Genomic DNA, 13272 nt, shown 5'->3' on the forward strand with positions numbered 1-13272 from the left:
TGTTGGGAATGGTGTCCTAAATCTCCTTGTAATCTCGTAATTTGTAAACTTTGTACAAACATATTGTTGTTAATAAATTAAATGTTATTTTATAAGCATATAATCAATCCAATAAACTAAGATCTGAGGTTATTTCATGTAATTTAAACAAGAATGTAGAGACATATAAGTGGATCTTGTTTAAATAATAATCTAAATGGTATGTAGTAGGTGGATAAGATTAGGTACCTTATCCTGGTGACACTATGGATACGACCCGCATTGTAGGTGTTACAAGTGTTGTAAAGTGCTACAAATGATCTAATCTTGATCATTCATGTGGAGACATGCGAGCGAAGGATACAAAGAGTTTGTATAAGACCGGACCACAAAATGATTAGTCTCTTTATATAACGCCATGAATAATAGAGACTTACATTTCACTAGGTTGACCATACGTGACATGACCTGAATCTTGAGTGAGTTGTGAACTCCTGCTCATGAAGGTGGTCTTTTGATTTGTATGGGTGAAAGTGGCTAGATTGCCAACTCAACAAGCCTACAATTTTGGAGACTTCTGACTGGGGAGCTGGGAACACAATTACACAAGAAAGAATGCACTCACTCCCCGATACAAGGGCAAGTAGATAAATTGCTCCCTTAAGGGCTGATTTCAAATCTTGAACATAGTGGCTACACCCTCTCCTGGCCCGAGAGGGACTTGGTCAGACTATGACTTATTGTTCATTAGATGGATCAGTGGTACTTAAGGAGTTAGATATAACTATAGGGGCAAAACGGTATTTTGGCCTAGTTGTACTTACGAGCAATTTGTGAAGGGTCATTGCACTGTTGATTGGTTATATCCAATAGACACAAAAATGATAAACGGTAGAGTGCAACTGTCAGTCTTTAGTGGAGTGATCGACAGTTAACGAATGTTGGGTAATTTAATTAAAGAGTTTAATTAATTATTCGAGTACCATTGGAGCTTAAATCTACAAGTCCATAAGATCCTCACTATAGTTCAATAGGGATTTAATCTTTGGATTAATTTGAAATGTTCAAATTAATTGAGGGAATTAATTATATATGATATAATTAATTATAATGTATTTGATATATTATATATGAGAGGAATTTGAATATGATTCAAATACCACTTATATGAATGAGATTCATATAATTAAATATAAATATGATTTATATTGAGAGGAATAAAATATTTGGATATGATCCAAATATCATTTATATGGATGAGATTCATATAAGTGGATTTAATATAAATGTGATTTATATTAAATGTCATGTATAGTTGAGAGAGAATAAAATCTATAGTTTATGTTGTATTTGATGCAATCTAAAACTATAGGCTATATGTTATATTTGATATAACATATGGTATATATATATATATATATATATATATAAAATAAAGTAGTTATTATATTTATATTCTATTTTATTAATTTAATTGAAATTAATAAAAAGGGAAGGAGTTATAACTCCCTCCCATTATTCTCTCAATGACTAACATGAGATTCAAGAAGTTGTGGAATAATCTTCTTCCTCAATTCTCTAAGAGAAGAAGTGTTCTCTGTAAGAAAAAAAAAACATACAGAGAAAAAAAGTTTTTCTCATCCCTCTCTTCCTCTCTATATCCTTCCCTCTTCCAAGGATTCAAGCAAAGCCCATAACTCTTGCTTGAATTCTTTATCCCAAAGAGAATACAGAGTGTTCTCGAGTGGTGGTGTCCGTTCTTAAAGAAGGAGATCCGCATGGAGAAGGAGTTTCGTTCGTGGCTTGTATAGGGTAATTTCTTGAAGAAAATGTTCTTCAAAGGTAAAGGTTTCTGGAACCTTTTGTATTTATTTTAAAGCATGTTGTAACCTCAAGGAAATGCATATCTTGTTGTTGTTCTACTGTAAAACTTTATGTTCAATAAAATAGAATTTGGAACGATCTTTGCTTCCGCTCAAAGGATTTTTTTTTGAAAATTTTCTTCAATTGGTATCATAGCCAGGTTGTAGGCTTCTGATTCCAAATTTCATTCTTGTATTGAATTGTTTTACAATAGTGGTGGGTTTTATATTCTACATTCTATTTCATGCGATGAATGGTCGTGGATGCTTTTGTTGATGGATGTTTCGGGATAGAATGCTCAATTTAAGGCTTTCTTTTATTTACAAATTTTGATTTGTACAGGCCTGCATTTTTGGGCATTCATTATTGCAATCGAGTCTATAATTTGAAGTTTTAAGTTGCTTGTGATGTTTCGGAGGCTTCAAAGAAGGGTTGCAGAGTGTTGTTTTGATGGAGAAGACAAAACAGAGGTTCCATATCATATAGCTACAACTAAACGATCGGGTAGCTTTTGTTATGCGATCGTGTAGAATTTGCTACACAATCGCATAGCTAATGTTATGCGATTGTGTAAAGTTTGCTACACGATTGTGTGGCATTCGCTACAAGATCGCATAGGCGCTCGCTTGCTGAATGATCATGTGGTTTATTGGATGTTCATCGCATGGTTGCTAGCTAAGCGATCACAATCTTTCTTACATGATTGCTTAAATGCTCGACGCATGGTTTCATAGCTGCACAATCACATAAACTTTCATGCTCATCGCATAGTCATTAACACGCAATCACATAGTCTTTCATGCTCGACGCATGGTGCATTTGCTACACGATCCGCTGCAAGGTGGTTCTTTAAAGGGCGGTTCGGTTCGAGCGATTCAAGACCTGGTTCACCTGTTCTGAACCGGTTGACTCAATTTTTGTAATAGTTAGCCTTTTTTTTTCTTTTTTTAGAAGTCCTATCCCCATCCATCAACTATTAGATTAAATATGTATGTGACGTATGTTTTTTCTTATATGTCATAATGTATGTCATATAGTTTTAAAACCCACCATAGGTTATGCATTTATTTTCATACATCATTTATATTATAAATGTTATAATATATGTATATGCATGATTTAATTTTAAAGCATGCTCATGCATCATATAATATAAGAGTTATACTATATGTTTGCATGCATAAATAACATAGTCATGCATCATTTATATTATAATTGTTATAATATATATTTTGAATGTTATACATGTGTTATATGTTATTTAATTTCATTACTTTGATATATATAAGTGTTATGTATATGTAGTAATGAAATGAACATTGCATGATGAATGACATTACTTTAGGTAATCTTATAAGCGTTATAATTTTATAAAGTATATCAATGTTTGCAATATCGGTTTTAATTTGTTTCATTTACTTTATAAGAGTTATAAATAAATGAAATTAGAAATTAAAATCAATAATTAAGAGTTGCATGCCAACTTAGGTAAAATAATATTTTTAAATAGTTTTAAAATATGATTGAGATAGACCTAAGTTCACAAATTTCTAATGAGATTAGAAATTTAGATTCATCTTTTAAATCGGTTTAATAGGATTAAATTGATTTCAATAAAAGATTAAATTTGTAACAAATATATCTATAAGGGACCTTTTGTCTAAGGTGGGTTCTGGCTAGGCTGGGATACTTAAGCTGATAGAAACGGAACACCCCTACCTGAGAACCTACCTAGAAAGGTAAATTAGATAGATTTGCTACAAGCATGCAATTGTTGATTAACATTTGATAAAGTTGAATATTAATCAAAATTGTTTAACTTTCCAAAGTAAGTGTTACTTTTGGGCAAACTTAAATAATCACTTAGTAAAAATAATTAGTCGTATTTTTCCTAAGTAAATTAAACCCTACATTGTTAAAATACCCAGTGGGAGAAAAATATGTATATGATATGTTATTTTTCAACTGTATATGATATGTTATTTTTCAACTCATGTTTCTCCCTTAGTATTCACTTCGTGAGACTCATGCTTAGCCTTGAGGCGTGCTGGGAGCGTTCCCTTTTGGATGGTGTTTGCATGGGTCAATATCAAGGTGAATGGAGAGAGTATTTATAGTAAGTGGAAGAAGAATGTGTGTCAACATGTCCTACGGTCTCTTTCATTGGTTTGCACCGTGAGACCTTCTTGCACGGCCTCGAGGCGCCCTGGGAGCGTCACCCTTCAGATGGTTTGTGTAGTTGGTCAATATCAAGGCGAACTCCAAAAATGGATTGGATCACTTTAGTTTTTGCCTTAATCAATTTTTCCCTTTGGTTGGCTCATTGGGGCGGAACTCTAGGATCTAAAATGAAGAGTCACACTTACGAAAAATTATTAAGCAAGTCAATGATTTCTTGACCGAATAAATGATGACTGATCATTGTAGGAATAAGAGTTATTCTAGCGTAATGATTAGTTGAGAGTGTCTCAATTCAGTGGAAGGAGAAACTAACTACCCTTCGGTGGCTTTTGTCCTAAATCACTAAAGCATCATTGCAAAATTAGATGTCAAATGGGGTTCATTTAGATTTTGCTAAAAATGATTGGATTTTTTTTAAAGAGTTTATGTTAAAATCTAATGTAGATCAATATATTTGTTTTTTCAGCAAAATGTCAAATAGCGATTTTCCATTAGTTGCCTTTTCTAGTTTGACAAATTTCAATTACATGAAGTGGAAAGAATCCATTAAAACATTTTTTGTGGTAAACGACCTCGAAATTGTCATCAATGAGGATTGCCCTCAAGTCCCAACCCCTGATGCACCACAAAATATTCGTAATGCATATGAGGTGTGGATGAAGGCTAATTCGAGGGCCCGAGTTCACATTTTTGCAACCATACTTGATGCGTTGGCCTGGCCAAAAGGTTTGAAACAAGATCATTGCACATGAGATCATGGAATCAATGCGATAATGGTTTGTATGTAAGTTCTCATTATTCAAGAAAAACGGGATTGATGACAATCAAACCATTAGTGTCAGTTCCTAAGATAATCTCCAGTCCATAATCTTGTTGTTGTTCTACTATAAAACTTTATGTTGAATAAAATGGATTTGGAACGATCTTTGCTTCCGCTCAAAGGATTTTTTTTTAAAAATTTCCTTCACGATGAAACTAAAGATATGATCGTAGTGCAAATTAAAATGTTCAAAATGGTTGAGTGAATGAGCTATTTTAAATCTAAGTATTATGCGATGGAAATTATGTCAAAATGAAGTAGTGTGAATTTAGTGACAGATATATGATGAATGGGTTGAGAAGAGTTATCACTAACACTTCCTAAACAACTAAGTGGATTATGCGATCAAGCAATGCACTCAATGTTACGTCCAACACTTCTCAGTGTATTTAGCCACACTATCTTATTTCAAAGATGCATGTGATTAGTGCAATGTGTAAAGGATATATTTATTTCTAAGAAATGCGTTCTCTTGTTTTATGAGATCCAAATATAAGGTCTTTCAAACTTAGATTAAATTTACTTAGAACAATCTCTTAATTGATTCAAGCAAGTTATATAAGCATGCATAAGACAGTTGATCACTTTGATTCTCTTGTTGTTTAGTAGTGTCAACTACACACTTCTCAACCCATTTGGCAATTTAGTTATGCATGATATTGATGGAAATGATGGATAAAAGATAAGATGAACATGTATTCATATTGCAAAGTCTGAATTTGTCAATAAAGAAAGTAGAATGCAAATACATAAAGGAAAAGAAAATAGTATAGAATCAAGTCGTGGTCTGTAATTCCTTGCTCCCTACGGCTCCTTTGACGACTACTTCACTTAGAACATTAAACAGTGGTATCATTCTTCCTCTCTCACAGGATTCCTAAGCTCTCACTAGGGAATTTCTATGGAAATACATGAAGGTTTTTTAGCAGAGTTTCCTCTCAGAATTTTCTCGTCTCCCACTATTGTTTTCTTTGCATGAGTATTTATAGGCGTTCGAGGATGCTTTTCTTCTTTATTTTATCTTATTTTTCTCATGATTGTATTGATGGGCCACATTAAATTCCATATCCTATCGCGCCATTTGCAATGTGTCAGGGGTATTGGGGTTGATGCCCTAAATCTCGTAGGGTCCTGTAGTTTGTAAATACGTGTATGAACAAACATTTGTGATGTAATAATACGAGATATTTTATTCACTACTGTCTTAAAATATGAGATATTTTAGTTGCATTAACCACAAACCAATAAACTAAGATCCCTGGTTATTGTTGTAACTTAAGCATGTATGTGGAGACATACAAGTGGATCGTGCCTTAAATGATAACCTAAATGGTCTATAGTATATGGATAAAGGAGGGAAACCTTATCCTGGTGACACTACGGATACGGCCTGTTTTGTAGATGTTACAAGTGTTGTAAAGTGCTACAAATGATCTTATCCTGGTCATTCATGTGGAGACATGCGAGCGAGGGTATCCTATACAAAGGAGTTTGTATAAGATTGGACCACGAAATGTTTAGTCTCATTATATAACACCATTCATGACAGAGACTTTCATTTCACTAGGATGACCATAGGTAACATGACATTTAATCCTGAGTGAGTTGGGAACTCCTACCTATGAGGGAGGTCCTTTGATTTGCATGGGTGCGAGTGGCCAGATCGCTGACTCAAACCTACCACTTTGGGGATTCGTCTGATTGTGGAGTTGGGAAGTTAGCTACACAAGACGGAATTCAGTTCTTCCATGAAGCAGGGGTAAGTAGATAGATTGCTCCCTTAAGGGCTAATTTCGAGGCTTGAACCATATGGCACCACACCTTATCATGGCTCGAGAAGTGTTCACTCATAGTAGGACTATGATGTATTGTTCATTAGAGGATTCAGTGGTATTTAAGGAGTTAGATGTAACTACAAGAGCAAAACGATAAATTGGCCCAGTTGTACTTACGAGCAATTTGTGAAGGGTCATCATACTGTTGATTAGTTATATCCAATTGACACAGAAATATATCTATAGTGTGAAGAATGCAGCTGTCAGTCTTTAGTGGAATGCCGGATAGTTAACAGATGGTGGATATCGTGATTAAATAGTTTAGTCAGGTATTCACATACTGTTGGAGCTTCAAGTTATAGGTCCATAAGGTCCCCTTGGTAGCTCAATGGATTCATGTTGAGAATCAGTTTTTGGGTTAGTTTGAAGTGTTCAAATTAACAAGAGGGAATTTGATTATATATGATATAATTAAATTGATTCAATTATATGTGATATAATTGATTTGACGTATTAGATACATTAATGGGAGGAATTAATATAAATATGATTTATATTAAATGTCATAAAGAAGAAAAAGAACTATGGTTTATATATTACATATGATGTGATATTAAACTATAGGTTATAAATATAATATGATAAATTAGTTATTATATTTATTTATAATAAAACAATTATAAGATAATTGTTGGTGGTTAGTTATATTTTCTCCTTCAACTGTTCAAGTGGGAAGTTTTAAATCAGTTTTAATAACTGATGGATAAAAAGGAAAAGGTTTCATTTTTTTTCATTAACGCATTACATTCGATCGAGTGAAAGAAAAAGGCATACAATGGCCTTTGAGAGAGTGAACGACGAGGCATCAAGTTTACTAGACGACAACTTCTCATCTACTAGACGATCGAGTACCCAATCTATATGATAGACTTAGACATTCTCCCACTTACTCGATCATTTACTCGATCATTGAGTTCCTCTGTCCCTTTACCAAATTCATACAGAGCCCACATATCCTAGATTTTCATACCAAGAATACCAAGGTAGCCTCTTGGTAGTGTCGAGTGTTTCTGTTTGAGGGTCGAGGATCGAGTCTTAATCGATAGTGTTCGAGGATCTAACAGTTTGTGATTTGCATTGGTTGTTCGTTGCGTTTATGAAATTGACTGAGTTTGTTGGGACGCGTGACTCGTGTAGATCGATGAATACTTGAAGAAGGGTTCTTCAAAGGTATGTCACTCGATTGCCTTTGGTTTTAAATGAAAAACTTGCTGTAATTTACTCGATGATGCATAACTATTCTTGTATGTTAGTAAATGCTTTGTTCTTTCACAATGGGTTTGGAACGATCTTGTTTCCACTCAACGGTTCTCTTGTTTAAGAGTTCCGTCAATTGGTATCAGAGCTAGGTTGTTTTAATATTCCAAATTCCATTGATGTATTGAATTGTATTTACATTCTTGATGGGTTTTAAGCATATCTATATTGCATATAAGTGTTAGATGTAGTTGTAGATGTGGATTAATGGTTATTTCTATGATGATTGCCTCTGTTTACTGCTTTCTTTTACATTTCAAAGTTAATTTGTAAGAGCCCCTATGTTTTTGGGCATATTAACTTGCTATCGAGTTTGTATTCAAAGTGTTTGGAGTGTTTTGAGTCGTTCATGATGAAGCTTTAAGGCATGGAGATGCAGTTCATATCGAGAAAGAAGACCAAGGGTTGGTCAGATCGTGTAGCCCAGGCTAAACGATCGTTTAGATTTGGCTAGGCAATCGTGTAGAAAAGTTCTACTCGATCGTGTAACATTTGCTAAATGATCGTTTGGCTGATGCTACGTGATCGAGTAAAGAGTTTACTTGATCGTGTTGCGTTGGCTACTCGACCGTGTAAATGATGGGGGTAAACGATTGTTGAGTATAGGATACTCGTTGCATGGTAGGCGCACACACACTAAACGATCGAGTAGGCTAGCATGCTCATCGCATAGTCACTGGCTACTTGATCACTCGGTATGTGATACTCGACGCTTGCTTCTTGATCATTTAGAGGATCATGTTTCTTCGCATAGTTGTCATCTACTCGATTATTTAGGCAAGTGTTATACTTAGTGCGCTGCACGATCGAGTGGCCTTCATGCTTCATCGCATAGTCAAAGGCACTTGATCCATGCTACACAATCGTGGATACTTGACCAACGTTGCTCGACGAACACAAGGAGAAGCTGCACGATTAGGGAGCGAGGCTTTGCCCTGGTGGTTCAAGACCCGGTTCGCCTATTTGAACCGGTTAACTCGATGGTTTATGTAATAGATAGATTTAATTTTCGGTTTTTTAGGCTAATTATCCCGGTCCATTAATTTTGGTGAATGTACATGTGATGTATGTTTCAATTATATGTCATAAAGTATGCCATATAGTTTTAAATCACACCATAGGTTATGCATTTATTCATGCATCATTTTTATTTTATAAGAGTTTTATATAGTAGTTTGCATGATTAAATTACATAAGAGCATGCTCATACATTATATAATATAAGAGTTATAATATATGCATCATCTTTATATTATAAGTGTTATAGTATAAGGGTGTATGAAGGCATGTATGCTTGGTTCATTACTTTTATATAAGAGTTATATATAGTAATGAATGAACATTGCATGAGGCATGACACATAGGTTATTATATAAGAGTTATAAATACCTAGTCTAGCTTAGCAATGTGGATGGTTTTAGTTGTTTCCTTTTATAAGAGTTATAATGGAAATTAGAACTAAAATCAATAAGAAAGACATGCATGCAAACTTAGGCTTAAATCATGTTTTAAAAGAGTTTTAAAATTTGAGTGAGATAGACCTAAGATCATGATTCTAATAAGATTAAATACCTAAGTTTAATCTTTTAATCAGTTTAATAGGATTAAATTGACTCATAAAAGATTAGATATGTACCAAATCTATCTATAAGAGACCTTTTTTCTAAGGCAGGTTCTGTCTAGGTTAGGTATTTAAGCTGACGAAAATGGAATACCTCTACCTAGGAACCTACCTAGAAAGGTGAATTAGATAGATTTGCTACATGCATGAAAATTTGATGGTAGTCTGTTAAGGTGTTTAATGGGACTTGATTCGAACTTGTTTAATTATCAAAAGCAAGAGTTGTTTTTGAGAAAATTAAGCTCACACTTAGATAAAATCAATAGCTGGATTGTCTAAGTTAATGAATCCCTAGGTAGAAAATTCAGTGGAAGATACTTGAGGTATATGATACTTCATTTAAACCTCTACACGTTTCTCCCTAAAGTTCACACCGTGAGATCTATCCTCGACTTCGAGGCACCCTAGGATTGTCCCCCTAAAAGATGATTTTGGGTAGGTCAATACTAAGGTGAATGGAGAGAATGTTCATAGTAAGTGGGAGCGGGACGTATAACAACATATCCCACAGTCTCTCTCATTAGGTTGGATAACGTTTTCGTGCATCACCTCGAGATACCTGGGAGTGTCCCCCTAAAGGATGGTAGTTTTGCACAACTCTTTATCTGATCTCTTGAAAAGGATAGGGTTTCTTTATTCTCGTCCTAATCTGCTTTTTCCCTACAGTGGGCGCATTAGGGCGGGACTCTAGGGCCTAAAATGAGGAGTTACACTTACGCGGAATTGTTAAAGGTTAACATATTATGAACCAAAAAATGGTGACTGTTAGAGTCAGTTACAAGAGTTGTTTCTGTCTAATGATTGAGAATGTCTCATCCCAATGAAGATGCACTTGATCACCCCAACAGTGACTTTTGTCTTGCCTCGCTAAGACATCATTGCAAAATAGATGTCATTTCACTCAGGATACATTATAACTATTTTGCTAAAACCTAAAATTGGTGTTAAAAGTAGTAATGCAAATAGACTTATTAAGTTTGTTCATGTTTTTTTAGCAATTTTAAAAATGGCAACCGCCAATTTAGCTCTATTATCCACCAACAAACTAATTGACGAAAACTACGCTAGTTGGAAAAACACGATTAATACCATACTAATCATCGATGAACTCCGGTTCGCCCTTATGGAGGAGTGTCCTCCTATTCTAACTCAGACCGCCGCTCGAAATGTTCGAGAGGCATATGAGAAATGGACATGGGTGAACGAGAAGGCTCAATCTTACATCTTGGCCAGTCTGAACGACGTCTTGGCTAAGAAGCATGAGCCCCCATGGTCTCTGCTCGTGAGATCATGGAGTCCCTAGAGGGAAAGTTTGGACAATCGTCTAAGCAGCTCAAGCACGAAGCTCTGAAGTGCATCTTCAACTCCAAAATGGAGGAGGGTACATCTGTTCGAGAACATGTTTGTGGCGGAGATGAATGGGGCTCGCATCGATGATGGCAGCCAGGTTAGCTTTATTCTACATACGTTGCCAGAAAGCTTCCTTCACTTTGTCAGCAACGCTAGTTTGAACAAAGTTGATTATACCCTTACAACTCTCCTCAATGAGTTGAAAACATTTCAATCCTTGCTGAAAAGCAAGGTGAAGAAGGTTGGTGAGGCAAATGTTGCTTCATCAGCTAAGAAGTTCCAATGGGGTTCGACTTCAGGAACTAAGTCTGCACCTTCTCCTTCCAACACTAACAAGAGGAAGAAGAATAAGGGTAGTAAGGGAAAGGCACCGGCTAACCCACAACCTACCGCACAGTGGGGTAGGTGATCAGTGCCTGTTCAAAAAGGAAAATGTTTCCATTGCAACCAGGATGGGTGATAACTTGTATAATACAAGTTATCTATACCATCTTATTTAGAATATGCGGCAAAAAGAAGGAAAAAGTTGCGTTGAACATAGAAATTGGCTTAGAAACGCAAAAGTTGTAAAGTGTCGGAAGGACACCCGCTAACCCTACTGCGATGGAAAAAGGGATGTCTAAGTCTTTGTTTTGCAGGAAATAGGTCACTGCATGCGACGATCGCTCGAGGAAAAAAATAGCAACGCATTCGCACCGAATGCGACAGTCGATCGTGAACAAAAAGAGCAATGCATTTACACCGCATACGATGATCGATCATAGATGAAAAGAGTGACGCATTCGCGGGGATTTATGAAATTGTACAGCTTTTCTGTTGTACGATCTGACAAATTGAATGTGGAGCAGAGCAAACGTTTCCACCAAGCCGTTGCAGAAAAAGTAACTTTTCAGAGTGGGACCACTAGAAGGTGCTAAGGCTATAAATAGCTACATTAATTCCAAAGAAAGGAGGTTGGTCTGAAGAGACATTGAAAGAGAATTCGCGGTAGGCTGGTCTGAAGAGACATTGAGAGAGAATTCGCGGTAGGCTGGTCTGAAGAGACATTTAGAGAAAATTTGGGAGAAAGACGAGATAAGTCCGAAAGGGAAGTCTCGGGAGCAAGAAATTCATTCACATTCCCGAAGAGAAGCTCTCTGCAGAGATCATTTCCACTTGGGAAACTAGCCTGAGAAGGAAGTTTTCCACCACACTCCTCCTACATGCCGGCAAGCAAATTGTCTTCGATCGGGATCCATGTCAAGACATTGACACGCTTTCCTTATTTGTTCTCACTTTCTATTCATCAACTGTCGTTCATTTCTAATCCTTCATTCATTTATCTATAACAAACACTTATCTTTATCTTTTAATATCATTATCATATTCATCGTCATCTCTCTTCCATTTCTTTCACTATGTGTAACTAATCCCCAGGGTAAGGGGGAAGGATTAAGCGAGTAAGTTAATCTTTGTTGAAGAAATCAGCTAAGTTTAGCTAACGCATTCTCAACGGTATCTTCACCTGTGAGAGCAGAAGTGAAGATGTTAATCCACCTCTCGAAAGAAGGTTGATAGAATGCGTTAACTAAAGCAAGAAGTATTTTCAGAGATGGAAACAACCTTACGTTCACAACGTTCATCCCTGATTCACCATAGAGATGTGAGAATGTGGCCGATCACTGAGAGGTGTAAGCCAAGGGAAAGTGGAACCTCAGTTGCGTCCTCAACAGGATTGACGAACTTACGATGTCCTTTCCCCCAACCCATTCTCTTTCTGACATATTTCACAAGACTTGCCATCGCATTCCATCGGATACTTGCACATCTTCACAGTTGTTTGTTTGTTTATTTATTTAATTTTCACCGCATTTTATTTCTTTGCTGCATTTACTTTTCCAATACAATTCATTATTGTTTTGCTTTCGGTCATATATTACATTAATATCGCATTGATCATTGCAATCCCCGTGTTCGACCTCAGATCACTCTGAGAAACTTATGGTGGAATTATATTTGGTTCCAGCGCAAGAAAACTTGTGACACGCGCATACTTCATGAACGCATACTATGAGCGCATCTAGGCAACATCGCATACATTATTTTAGAACGTAGTATCGTAATCCAATTATCGAGAAGAGTGATTTAGCAACACATACCATCCATCATCCACACATCATCATCCACCACACCATCCATCACCATCATCATTTCCCGTCTTTGCGGTGGCATTACATTGCATTGCATTACGTTACATCCGCCGCAATTCAATTTCAAAATTCATCCAACAAGTTTTTGGTGCCGTTGCCAGGAATTGACAATTTTAGTGTTGAATATTTTTGTGATATTTTGCAGGACAGATTTCTGGAGTATAGTCTATTTACGCG

Source organism: Benincasa hispida, chromosome 5 (assembly GCF_027475165.1).
Source record: "Benincasa hispida cultivar pf3 chromosome 5, pf3_genome.v1.1, whole genome shotgun sequence".
Classification (NCBI taxonomy): Eukaryota; Viridiplantae; Streptophyta; class Magnoliopsida; order Cucurbitales; family Cucurbitaceae; genus Benincasa; species Benincasa hispida.